Source organism: Saimiri boliviensis, chromosome 2 (assembly GCF_048565385.1).
Source record: "Saimiri boliviensis isolate mSaiBol1 chromosome 2, mSaiBol1.pri, whole genome shotgun sequence".
Taxonomy (NCBI): Eukaryota; Metazoa; Chordata; class Mammalia; order Primates; family Cebidae; genus Saimiri; species Saimiri boliviensis.
In genome coordinates, this window is record NC_133450.1 from 224,946,590 (window position 1) to 224,959,667 (window position 13,078).

The window sequence follows — 13,078 nt, forward strand, 5'->3', positions numbered from 1 at the left end:
AAGAAAGGGATCCAGTTTTAATCTTCTGCATATGGCTAGCTAGCCAGTTATCCCAGCACCATTTATTGGATAGGGAGTACTTTCCCCTTTGCTTGTTTTTGTCAGCTATGTCAAAGATCAGATGATTGTAGGTGTGAGGCCTTATTTCTGGGCTCTCTATTCTGTTCCATTGGTCCATGTGTCTGTTCTTGTACTACTATCATGCTGTTTGGGTTACTGCAGCCCTGTAGTACAGTTTGAAGTCAGGTAGCATGATGCCTCTTTCCAGCTTTGTTCTTTTATATTAGAATTCTCTCAGCTATTCAGACTCTTTTTGGTTCCTTAGAAATTTTAAAATATTTTTTTTTCTTAGTACTGTGAGGAATGTCATTGGTAGTTTGATAGGAATAGCCTTGAATGTATGAATTGCTTTGGGCAGTATGAGCATTTAAATGATATTAATTCTTCCTACTCATGAGCATGGAATATTTTTCCAATTTTTGTGTCATCTCTGATTTTTTTGTAGTTTTCATTGTAGAAATCTTTCACCTCTGGTTAGCTATATTTGTAGGTATTTTATTTTTCTTGAAAATTCTGAATGGGATGACATTCCTGACTTGGTTCTCAGCTTGACTGTTGTAGATATAAGGAAATGTTAATTATTATTGTACATTGATTCTGTTTCCTGACACTTTGCTGAAGTTGTCTGTCAGCTAAAGGAGCTGTTGGGCTAAGACTGTGGGATTTTCTAGGTATAGTTTCATGTTGTTTGCAAACAGGTATAGTTTGACTATTCGAATGTCTTTTATTTATTTCTATTGCCTAATTGTTCTAGCCAGGACTTTCTTTCTTTTTTCTTTTTTTTCTTTTTCTTTTTTCTTTTTTTTTTTTTTTGAGATGGACTTTCACTCTGTCACCCAGGCTGGAGTGCAATTTCAAAATCTCAGCTCACTGCAACCTCCACCTCCCAGGTACAAGCAATTCTCCTTCCTTGGTCTCCTAGTATCTGAGATTACAGGTACACACCACCACTCCCTGCTAATTTTTGTATTTTTAGTAGAGACAGGGTTTCACCATGTTTGTCAGGATGGTCTTGAACTCCTGACCTCATGATTTGCCCACCTCAGCCTCCTAAAGTGCTGAGATTACAGGTGTGAGACACTACACTCAGCCTGGGACTTCTAATATTATGTTGAATAGGAGTGGTGAGAGAGGGCATCCTTGTCTTGTGTTAGTTTTCACGAGGAAGGCGTCTAGCTTTTGCCCATTCAGTAGATGTGGGCTGTGGGTTTGCCATAGATGGCTCTTATTATTTTGAGATATTTTCCTTCAATAACTAGTTTACTGAATGGATATTGAATGTTATTGAAAGTTTTTTCTGCATCTATTGAGATAATCATGTGATCTTCATCCTTAGTTCTGGGTTTTTATGATGAATCATGTTTAGTGATTTGTGTATGTTGAATCAATCTTGTGTACCAGGAATAAAGCATACTTGATTGGGGTGGATGAGTTTTTGGTGTGCTGCTGGACTTGGTTTACCAGTATTTTACCTCGATATTCATCAAATACATTAGCCTGAAGTTTTCTTTTTTTTGTCTGTATCTCTGCCAGGATTGGATATCAGGATGACATCGGCCTCACAGAATGAGTTAGAGAAGAGTCCTTTCTTCTCAATTTTTTTGGGGACTAGTTTCAACAGAAAAGGTCCCAGCTTCTCCTGTATATCTGTTAGAATCTGGCTGTGAGTCCCTCTTGTCCTGGACTTGTTTTTTTTTTTTGGTTGGTAGGTTATATAATGCAGATTCAATTTTGGACCTCAATTATTGGTGTGTTCAGGGATTTAGTTTTTTCCTGGTTCAGTCTTGGGAGGATGCTTGCATCCAGGAATTTATCCATTTCTTCTAGATTTTCTAGTTTGTGTGCATAGGGGTGTTCATAATGTTTGCTGATGGTTTTTTGTATTTTTTGTGGGGTTAATACTAACATCCCCTTTATCATTTCTAATTGTTTTTCTTTGGATCTGCTCTTTTTTCTTTTCTGCTCTTCTTCTATATTAGTCTAGCTAGCAGTCTGTTATTAAGTTTTTTAACAGATCATCTTCTGGATTTGTTGATCTTTTGTGTCTCAATTTCCTTCAGTTCAACTCTGATTTTGGTTATTTCTTATCTTCTGCTAGGTTTGCAGTTGGTTTGCTCTTGGTTCTCTAGTTCTTTTAGTTGTGATGTTAGGTTGGTAAACTGAAATATTTCCAGTTATATTTTATGGATGTTTAGTGCTGTAAGTTTCCCTTTTAACACTGCCTTAGTTGTGTCACAGAGATTCTGGTATGTTTTTATGTTTATTCTCAGTAGATTCAAAAAACTTCTGGATTTAGGCCTTAATTTCATTATTTACCCAAAAATAATTCAGGAGCAGGTTATTTAATTTACATGAAAATATATGGTTTTGAGCAGTTTTCTTTGTCTTGATTGCTAATTTTATTGTGCTGTGGTTCAAGAAAGTGATTAGTATGATTTCAGTTGTTTTGTATTTGCTAAGGATTATTTTATATTCTATTTTGTGGTCTATTTTAGAGTACATGCCATGTGGCATTGAGAAAAATGTATATTCTTTTGTTTTGGGGTGGAGAGTTCTGTCGATGTCTGTCAGATCCATTTGATCCAGTACTTAGTTCAGGTCCTGAATATCTTTGTTAATTCTCTGCCTAGATGATCTAATACTGTCAGTGAAGTATTGATGTTTTCCGCAATTATTGTATGAGAGTTTTAAGTGTCTTTGAAGGTCTCTAAGAACTTGCTTAATGAATCTTAGTGCACTTGTGTTATGGGTGTATATGTTTACGATAATTAGAACTTCTTGTTGAATTGAACACTTTACCATTATGCAATACTCTTGTCTTTCTTGATCTTTGTTGGTTTAAAGTCCATTTTGTCTGAAATTAGTAGTACAACCTCTGCTTTTTGCTCTTTTATCTTTGTTTGGTAGAGTTTTCTTCATCACTTTATTTTGAGCCTATGAGTGTTGTTGCTTGTATGATGGGTCTCTTGAAGACAGCATAGCATTGGGTTTTGGTTCTTTGACCAACTTGCCACTCCATGCCTTTTAATTGAGGTATTTAGCACATTTACATTCAATGTTAGTAGTGATTTGTGTGAATTTGATCTGTCATCATGATGTTAGCTGGTTATTATGCACACTTGTTTGTGTGGTTACTTTATAGTGTTGCTGGTCTGTGTACTTCAGCATGTTTTTGTACTGGCTGGTAACACTCTTTCCTTTTCATATTTACTGCTTGTAAGGAGCTCTTGTAAGGCAGGAGTGGTGGTTACAAATTTTCTCAGCATTTGCTTGTCTGAAAAAAGATCTTATTTCTCATTTGCTTATGAAGTTTAGTTGGGCTGGATACAAAAATCTTGCTTTTAATTTCTTTTCTTAAAAATGTTGAATATAGGCTCCCAATTTTTTCTGGCTTGTAGTGTTTCTGCTGAAAGTCTGCTGTTAGTTTGATGATCTTTTCTTTGTAGATGACTTGACCTTTCTCTCTGGCTGCCTTTAACTTTTTTCTTTCATTTCAACCTTAAAGAATCTAACGATTATGTGTCTTAGGGATAATCTTGTGGTAGGATCTTGTAAGGGTTCTCTGTATTTCCTGAATTTGATTGTTGGCCTCTCTAGTGAGGTTGGAGAAGTTTTCATGGGTGATAACCTGAAATATGTTTTCTAACTTGTTTTCTCTGTCCTTTTCTGGAATACCAGTGATGTGTAGATTTGGCCTCTTTACATAATCCCGTATTTCTTACAGGTTCCATTTGTTCCTTTTCAGTCTTTTTATTTATTTTTGTCTGTCTTATTTCAGAGAGCCAGTCTTCAAGTTCCAAGATTCTTTCCTCAACTTGGTCTATTCTGGTGTTAATACTTCCAACTGCGCTGTCAAATTTTTGTAGTGTATTTTTTAGATCTATCATATTTAAAACCATATATATACTGGCTATTTTGTCTGTCAGCTCCTGTATCATTTTATTGTGGTTCTTAGTTTTCTTGGATTGCGTTTTGCTGTTCTCCTGAATCTCTATGATCTTTGTTCCTATCTATATTCTGAATTGTATTTCTGTCATTTTAGTCATTTTAGTCAACTCAGCCTGGTTAAGAACACTTGTTGGAGAACGAGTGCAGTTGTTTGGAGGACATAAGACACTCTGGCCATTTGAGTTTCCTGAATTCTTGCATTGGTTTTTCATCATCTCTGCATATGGATAGATTTAACTGCAATATAGATTGAGTACATGCAATAAACTTCTTTCCTGGATGTTTTCACAGGGCTGAGGATTTGTGCATGGTCTTTATTAGTAGCTGAATTCTTGTACTTGTTTTCACATGGTGGTATGTTAAAGAGGTATTTTTGATGTTGAAGCTTTGGGATGTGATAGTGTAGGTGGCATTTTGGCATAGTGGTGAGTTGTTAGGTCCTTGCTCAGTTGTGCACCTCTCCTATATTTCCTCACAGTTGCAGCTGTGCTCTCTGTGAATACTCTGAAAGTGTGAGCTTCTCTCCCACTTGCGTGCTGGCTGTAGATCATGGCTAGGCTCTCCTGGAATGCCGACCACAGCTCTGGAGTGATATAGGTTTATGTTCCCTCACCAACTTTGAGACATCAGAAGGGACCTCAGCAGTGATTGTGGCCAAGGGTGTTTTACTTGTCTCCTGTAGTTTCTACCCCAGAGAGATACAAGTCAGCAATTGCTTCAGTGCAATCAGCCTGGGATGGGGGATCTGTACTGTGAACCCAAGTCGGGGGTTCTCTGCCTTGTGAAGAGGTTGGTAAGTGGGTGGGACTTGTGGGAGACAGACTAGTCTTCTCTCTTTGGATCAACTACAGCTTGTTTGAAAGGTGGATAAGGTACTTACTTACTGTCTTTGAATGTTCATTAGTCTGAGGGTATCAGGGGTGGCATCACTGCAAAGATGGTGGCAGAAGGGCTTTCATATGCTCCTGCAGGCTCCATTTACAGTAAACACAGAGTTGCTGTTACTTGGAGTGTTCAGCCAGCTGGGTTGGACAGCTGCATTGCTGGTATGAGCTTGGTCCTCTGCTTGTTGGAGAACAGTGGATTGAGGCCTCACCATGGGGAGAGACTGGTCTCCTTTCCATATGATGACTGTGGCATGCTGGAAGGTTGAGTGTAGCCCTCAGACTCTTTGTTTCTTCCCCTGACTGAGAGCAGAAGGAATAGAAACATTCCTGTGGCAATGGCAGAGGGGCTGTTGGATGTTTTGGGAACCTCTCCGCAGGGAGACCCTGGGCCACTACCAGTGACCAGAGTCAGCCATGAGTGGGGATGACTGTTCTGTGATCATGAGCCAAGGACTCTGCTTAATGAGGAGGGAGCTGAGGGTTCCAAGGGAAGAGGGGTTAAACTCCTCTCCATATGGTGGCTGCAATGTGCTGAAGGGCCAGTGTAGTGATTAGGCTCTTTGTTCCTTTCCCAATCCTAGAGCTGTTAGGGTGGTACCACTGCAACTACAGTGACAGAGGGGTTGTGGGTTGACTCTGGGATTCCCTCCTTGGAGAAATGCTGAGTTGCCTCTGATTGAAGTGGTCATCTGTGGGCATGGTGGTTGTGCTGGAGTTCCAGATTGGGTAGCCCTGCCCAGTGAGAAGTATGGACTGACATCTGCGTGAAGAACTGCCTGGCTGCCACAGACAGTAACTCCTGCTTTTACCAAATAAAACATGCCTCACATCTCACCATTGTAGTTAGCAGAGGAGTTGCTGCTTCACCTGTTGAAGGCTCTGGCTTATGCCATAAATCCTATCTCCTTCCATATCCTGCCTTTTCTTACTTATCCTTGCTCTCAGTTGAGTGCTCAAATGTTCTCTCTTAAATTTCCCTTCCCAGTGTTGTTAAATGTATACTTAAAATCTCTATTATAAATAAATACAAAACAAAAACTAAAAATTCTCACTTGAATCCCTAATGCCTCTCCAGCTACTAAGTGGCAATAGCTCTATTTCTCTCTTATACCCTCTGTCTTCTGAATTCCACTGAAATAGCTAATGAGAAATTTACAACTGATGTGTGTTTTTCTTTTTCTTTTCTTTTCTTTTCTTTTTTTTTTTTTTTTTTTTTTTGGTCTATAAGTTATTTTTAGGCTTTGTCAGGCCCCTTTCTTCCTTTGTCACCCAGAAAATGTACTTCTGCTTTTCCTCCCATCTGTGTAACTATAATCTCTCTGTCCCACAAGCAGAATTATCTCCTTCTGACAAAACTTTAAATGCAGGAGCTCAGGCTTAGGCATTTTCCTCACTTTATAGTCTTTCTCATAAGCTCTCACTCAAACTTAGGCCTTCAATTACCACCTGTATACTGATAACTCACATTTCTCTTTCTAGGCTAGGGCTCTTTTATTAATACATGACTGTCCATCTGATATCAGCTTTTCAGTGACTCAAATCAATCTTCAACAGTCAAAATGACTTATAAGTAGCCCGCTACATACACACTCACCCACAGACACTCTAGTCTTATAAGCATTCTGTATCTCACTGACTAGTACTACCATGCATCCAGTTAGATGAGAATAAAAAAATTGGAATAATATTATCCCTACCTAGAGACTGTTACTGACCCTATATCCTAAATATCTCTAAAATCTATCCCTTTCCTATCCCTGCACACATCCTGGTTTAGGTCCTTGTCCCCTCACATCTTTAGTCTTACATGTTACTGTCTTATTCCAATTCATTCTCCATACTGAACTCAGAGTGATCTGTAAGAAACACAGATATGACCATGTCATCACCTTGCTTAGAAACCGCCAAAGACTTCTCAGTTCTCTTAGACTAAAATCAAGCCCTTTAACAATGTCTCCTTTTGAACTGTTTCTCTTGCTCTGTTTTATGCCCCATCCCCCTCATCCTCTCTGTGATCCAGTCCCTCTGGCCTTCTGTCAGGGTCTTGTACTCCTCATGCCTCTCCACTCCTAGGCCTTTGAACTTGCTGGCTTTTCACCAGGCATTTCATATACTTTACCACTGTCCTTCAGACAGTTATTCAAGTATCACTTCTTCAGGGACATCTCCTCTGACATCTTGAGCTAAGTCAAATCTTTACTTTGTTTTCTCATAGCAGCAGAGCATCTACTTTCATAGAACCAATCAGAGCTGGAATTATCTTAGTTGTTATTATGATTATTTGATTGTTTTTACCTCAAAACAAACTACATATGGGTGAAAATCCTGTCTGACATGTTTTCTTCATTTGGTTAAACCTAGCAAAGAGCACAGTGGCTTGTACATGGTTGATACATGATAAGTATTTGAAATGTGCATGAATAAAAATTTCCAGAACTGGGATTACTAAACCAAATGGTAGGAATGTGTTAGGACTTATGATATGCTAGCAACTCTTTTCCATAATGTTTGTAGCAATTTACTGATTTGATTTTTTAGTGATTTTAGTAAGCTTATTCTATGAAATAAAACAAATCATGTGAAGTGTTAAGAGAGCAAACAGCCATCCTTGCAGGGTAGATACACGGGTGATAGTCATGCTTGTAATGGTATGAGGTGAAACATTTTAATTTGTTTTATTTTTACAATAAAAGATGTCTGGGAAGTCAGATCATTATACAAAAGAAAGATCTGGTGAATTCCAGGCAAATCAGAAGTTTGTGTATTACTGTTTCCAATATGGATCAAACACTTTATAGGCACATAAAGAAAAAACAATTAGAAAAATATTTAATTTTCTGTGTCCAGCTAGAAACATTGTAGGCTTTGATCAAAAGTGGTAGAATGTGAAATTGATAACTTTCTGGTGAGAAATACAAGATTTTCTAAACACATTTACTGGTGAACACTAATATTAGTTTATTTGAAATGACTCACAAATGGTTACTATAATCAAAGCTATACTTTATAGTTAATAAAACTATTAATTAGAAAAATAAAGTTTAAGCATAAGAATATTACTTCCATCTTAATGCATCTTATAAAGATTAATGCATCATCTTTGGCTTTGACATTTTTAAATAAAGATAGTTAAATATGGTAAGATGGGAGCTTTAGAGGTTATTGTTACTCATGGGGATTCATTTTTGCATTATACTGGTGTTGTTCAGATACCAATAATATAGTCTAGACACCTAGGAACAAACTTGAAGATCTTAAGTTTCTATATAATTCAAGAACCTACACATCTTCGCTAGAGAAAAGACTCTTTGATAAACCAAGTCTGACCAGCCCACTGAACTTGAAAGTTGATATGGGTATTTTCTCAGCCATTCATTGTGAGCACATTCATTATTTCTCTGAAGTAATTTTTTTTCTTCTATTCGTATTTCTCAGCATCTACTTTCCATGGATTTACTAGTCAATGGCAAATAAAGCTGCAGGGAAAGGAAAGTTCCCTTTCCTTATGAGAGAATTGTTGCCTATGCTTGCATATCCACTCAACTTATTTTTTCCAGTAGTTATTTTTTCTTCCGATTTTTAAGGCATCTAAGAGTAGTGCCTGTGCTATAAATTTGGTGCAAAAGTAATTACTCTTTTTATATCATGATAGATAGTTTGATCCACATTTTCTCTTGCTTTTCTACTGCTATCACTTTTTGAATCAGTCATCCTCTGTTAGTCTGTTTCACCATGGCTGTATTATCGGTTCATACAGATACTTGTAATGCGTCTCTCAAGAGGTGTCACATGATGCCATTATAAATAGATATGTAATTATTGCTTGGACCTTTGATTTTTGTAAACCACATGACCCTGCTAGAAATGACTGTTAAATAATAAATTGAAGAAGAACAGTCACAGCATCCCGGAATACGTGATTATTCATAATACATTTTCCCAAAGCAAGCTTATTTTGATAGATCTGAAAAATACTGTAAGATTGAAACATGTTCATTAAAACTGATGACTGGTTGAACTCTAGCAAGGCTGATGGGCTCATTGCTCCTCTCTTTCCAGCAATAATAATAGTAATGGAATCAGTCCTGAAGTCTTCTGCCTTGGGCATCAGGGCAGCTGAAATAATTAGAGAGTATTCCAATTACTTCTGTGTGTCATGTATGTGAGTGGGTGGATGTGTATTGGAGAGATATTAATGGCTAAGCAAGCAGAGCCTGTTGTTGAATAAAACAGATTGCATTAGGTTTCATATAACTGGGAAAATCTGACTGTAGGAACTGTAACAAAAAATTATTTGAGGGTCCAGTAAAATAGATGGGCTTTGGAAGTCAAGAATATGTCTGTCTGCCCATCTAGATTCCCTTCACTCATGTGGCATGTAGATGTGAGTTCCATCTTTCTCCATGAATTCTTTTTCCTTGTAAATATGAGGATAATATTAGTTTGTTGTCAGATACACACAATTGTGTTAGAAACGGCATTTTGAAAAAAACAACAGCTTTCTAGAGCTACACAATTTTTACTCCCTTGCCTGTGACTGAATTTTATCTTTCACTATAAATTATTACTGATAATCAAAGACAGAGCAAATTTTTATCTCAAAATAAACTACTTACTGTGTATAGGAGCTTACATTTTGCTCCATATCTCTTAGATGTGTTAACCAGAATAATTTCAGCAATATATGAATATCCATTATTATCTTTCTCTTCCTTATCACCATTTCCTCATCCTTACTTCATTTAAAAAGGGCACCTTTGGGCTAATATGAAGAGGAAAAAAAGATTTAAGCAACTCTTTTTCAATCTTTTGGTTAATTCTCAGACTGTGAAACTCAATAGTGCTTGAAATGCAACTAGGGGTGGGGGTATGGTTGAGAGTTGGGGGTGTTCTTTCTCCATAATAAATATAAGTACAGTTACTCTGGGGAATCAGATTTTCACATGACTTCAAGGACTTTAAACTGATGGGCTGAGACCTCACTTAGTGTATTGTTAGCAGAAAAGTTTCATGCCAGGGTCTCCTACATAAATACCAATCAAGCTCTGTTGAAATTGGTCACAAGTATATTTCATTCCATTATACATATAATAGGAACAATGAAAAATCTTTCTCCTTGTTAGGCTTTTCTATGGCTGATCTAAAATACCTGAGAAAAAACCCATCTAAATCTAACCATCTAATCTAAGAAAAGATTGGTCTCTTTTGCTAGTTTAATAAGGGCAGTTTCAGTGTTCACTGATGCTGAACCACTATAATTATGCTAAAGGAGGGGGGTGATATCAATGGGAAAGCTACACATAATGCATACACTTGCAGACACATATATGAATGCATATGCATCTCAGCAAATTAGCTAGGTAGAAAAACAGATATCATGGCTGATATAGCTTTTCATAGTAACCATGTGTCAGGCAATGTAATGTGTGTGTATGCCTATATGCATAAATATTTATTATTTTTGAATGAAATAGACTTTCCCACCCTTAGCTATGTATAACATATTATGAGGCAACAATGAGATTCATAGTGAGAGAATGACCTGAAGGCTGAGAAAAAGAGGGTTGCTCTAGTAACATTGCCCTTGCACACCTATGAATCAATGTGTTTATCTTTCAGTATATATCTTTCTTGATGAAAAATATGTGCAAAGAGCTTCACTGTTGGGTACATGCTCATACTTGTTACTTGGACAAAAATCATTCCTCCTTTATCAAGATGGCAATTTGCATGTCTGCTGGAATTGTCATAGGCAACATTTGTTTTAAAAGTCCCACGCCATCACCACAGTCTGCTAACTGCCTCCCACCAGGTTAAGTGGTGTTCTGGGCCCTTCAGTACAAGCTTCTCTCCATTTCCTTTCAGAGCTCAAGTAAAAGCTAACTTTTTTTTTTCTTCTTTCTGCACTTTTTAAACCTAAATATGTAAATGTTTTTGAGTCCATTATTTCTTAATTCTCTATTAATCCAAAGGAATAATTGCACGTCAAGAATCTCTTGAAGGTGATTATGGGAAACTAGACAAATCACGTGTCTGTTACTATCATGAATGGGAAATATATAATGGGATATAAGAATGAAACTGTATAGTTTTGTTCCAAAAGAAAATCATTCAGCATTTCCTTATTGCTATTTTTTTTACTTACTTGACAACACAAATATTATCTCATAAAAAAGAAACAAACATGATTTATATATTCCCTTTAGAGAGGCTGCCTCAAAATGGAGAAATGGCATTGTGATATCACCTTTGCATCAAAACCAATGCAGCACAAAAATGATTCTTTATCAAGAGCAGAGGGAATGATTTCTTTTGACAACTCAGAAATTATTTGATGAGGAATTATTAAAACCAAACAGTTAGTTATATTCCTCAGAGTGAACTTCAGATCCCTTTGACTTGTGAACCTCTCCTCCAGATCAGAAAATTCCTCTAATGTGGATAATTACACTGATGGCTGGCCTGAGAAAATAGGCCACTGAAATTGGCTTTGTGTGATTCTGTTAATTGCTGCTGTAGACAAGCAGCCTGGCCCTTTATTCATGCCTCACAAACCTTTTATCAAATGAGTAGATTATTTCTAATGCATATTAGATAGGATGAACTCATCTTCCAAGAAGGGCATTAATATATCTAGTGTCTTTTTTTTTTTAATAATAACTGAGAGAACTTGCTTTAAAGGCAACTACAGCTTCAGGTTGGTTTTGCTAGATATGTGCCTTAACATCCTTTGCATTCTGCTAATAGCCAAGTAGCAAAACAACTTACTTGTTTATGGGTTCTGATTTGATACTGGTTGTGATTATACTATGTCAAATAAAAAGTACTTGCTAATATGGCAGCATATGTATTTTACCACAGTCATTCTCTAAGTATTAGACATGTAGCTTCTGGTTTAAGATCTAGAGAAGCACTAATGGTTAAAGCAGTGGACTCTGAAGTCAGAGGTCAAGTTTGAAATTATAAAAGAAAAAAAAATAATAAATTAAAGCTTGGACACACATATTATACCACTTCCTGCTCTAGGGAGGACTGAACAAGTGTGACAATGAAATGTTCTTTCTAACTCAGAGGAACTGTGACTCTCTTTGGAAGATAGCTTCTGACTAACAAAATGGAACTGATGGCAATAGGGATAGTAGAGGTTATAAGGTCTGCAGGTCCTAATGCTTTTGCTATTTTCTAAATTGAAGCTACTGCTTATTTTTCTGAGTGGGACTTCTCATGATCAGACAGAGTTATACATTTCTTTGTTAACCCATATGCCTTTGACCCAGTGGTAAACTAAACAGCTGTGAAGAGCCACTAGAATTAGATTCCAGTCTTCATTCTACACAGTAGTAGGCAGCTGCTGAAGGTACACAAGGCAAGGAGGAATCAAGACTGTCCCACCTTTCTAAGATTTTATTAGAAATATTAAGGCTCAGAAACATTTACTGTTTTGTTTACATCTTTATATTTTTTACACCATAATTTTGTCAAACATACAAAAGCTTTAACATTTTTTTCTCCAGAGCTGGAATTTTGAAAAGGAGGTGAAAGAGAATCTTGCAGAGAGAGTCAAGGAGAGAAAGAGGGGAGTAAAAAGAGGAGAAGTAGCAGGGAATAATCTTCTTAGCAAATTTTGAGTACTGATGCCAATATGTATAGGTTTCAAGGTCATTTAAGGCCTTAGATCATATTCAATAAGAGATGAAAAAAAGACAAGTCAAATTATTTGAGTACATTTATGTTAACATTGTGTGTGCGTATAATGATAGCACTGAAGCACAATAACATAGAAAAATGTGCAAATTTCATATGCCATAGGTAGCTGAATACATCTCTCATTTGTTAGTGATATTTGTTTCTTGTCACCAGCAGCAGAGCTCATATACATTTCAAAAAATATTTGAATACAGAAATGTCATGTATATGATCTGCAACACAATTACTATAAAATGATATTATCAGAATGATTATAAATAAGCCTTTGTGTATTTGCTGAAAAGATAGGGAAATAGAGTTTTTATAATTTTGTTTTATTTGAGTAATTTACCAGAAAAAAAAGAGGACCTAGTTGATGTCCTGAAAGAAGTCTGATTTTATACTTCACAGCTTATACACAATGAAGATTTTAGGCAGAAGCTGAGTAAGTCTTGTAGTTGCAGATGCTTTGGGAACAAGAAGCTTTGGGAACAAGA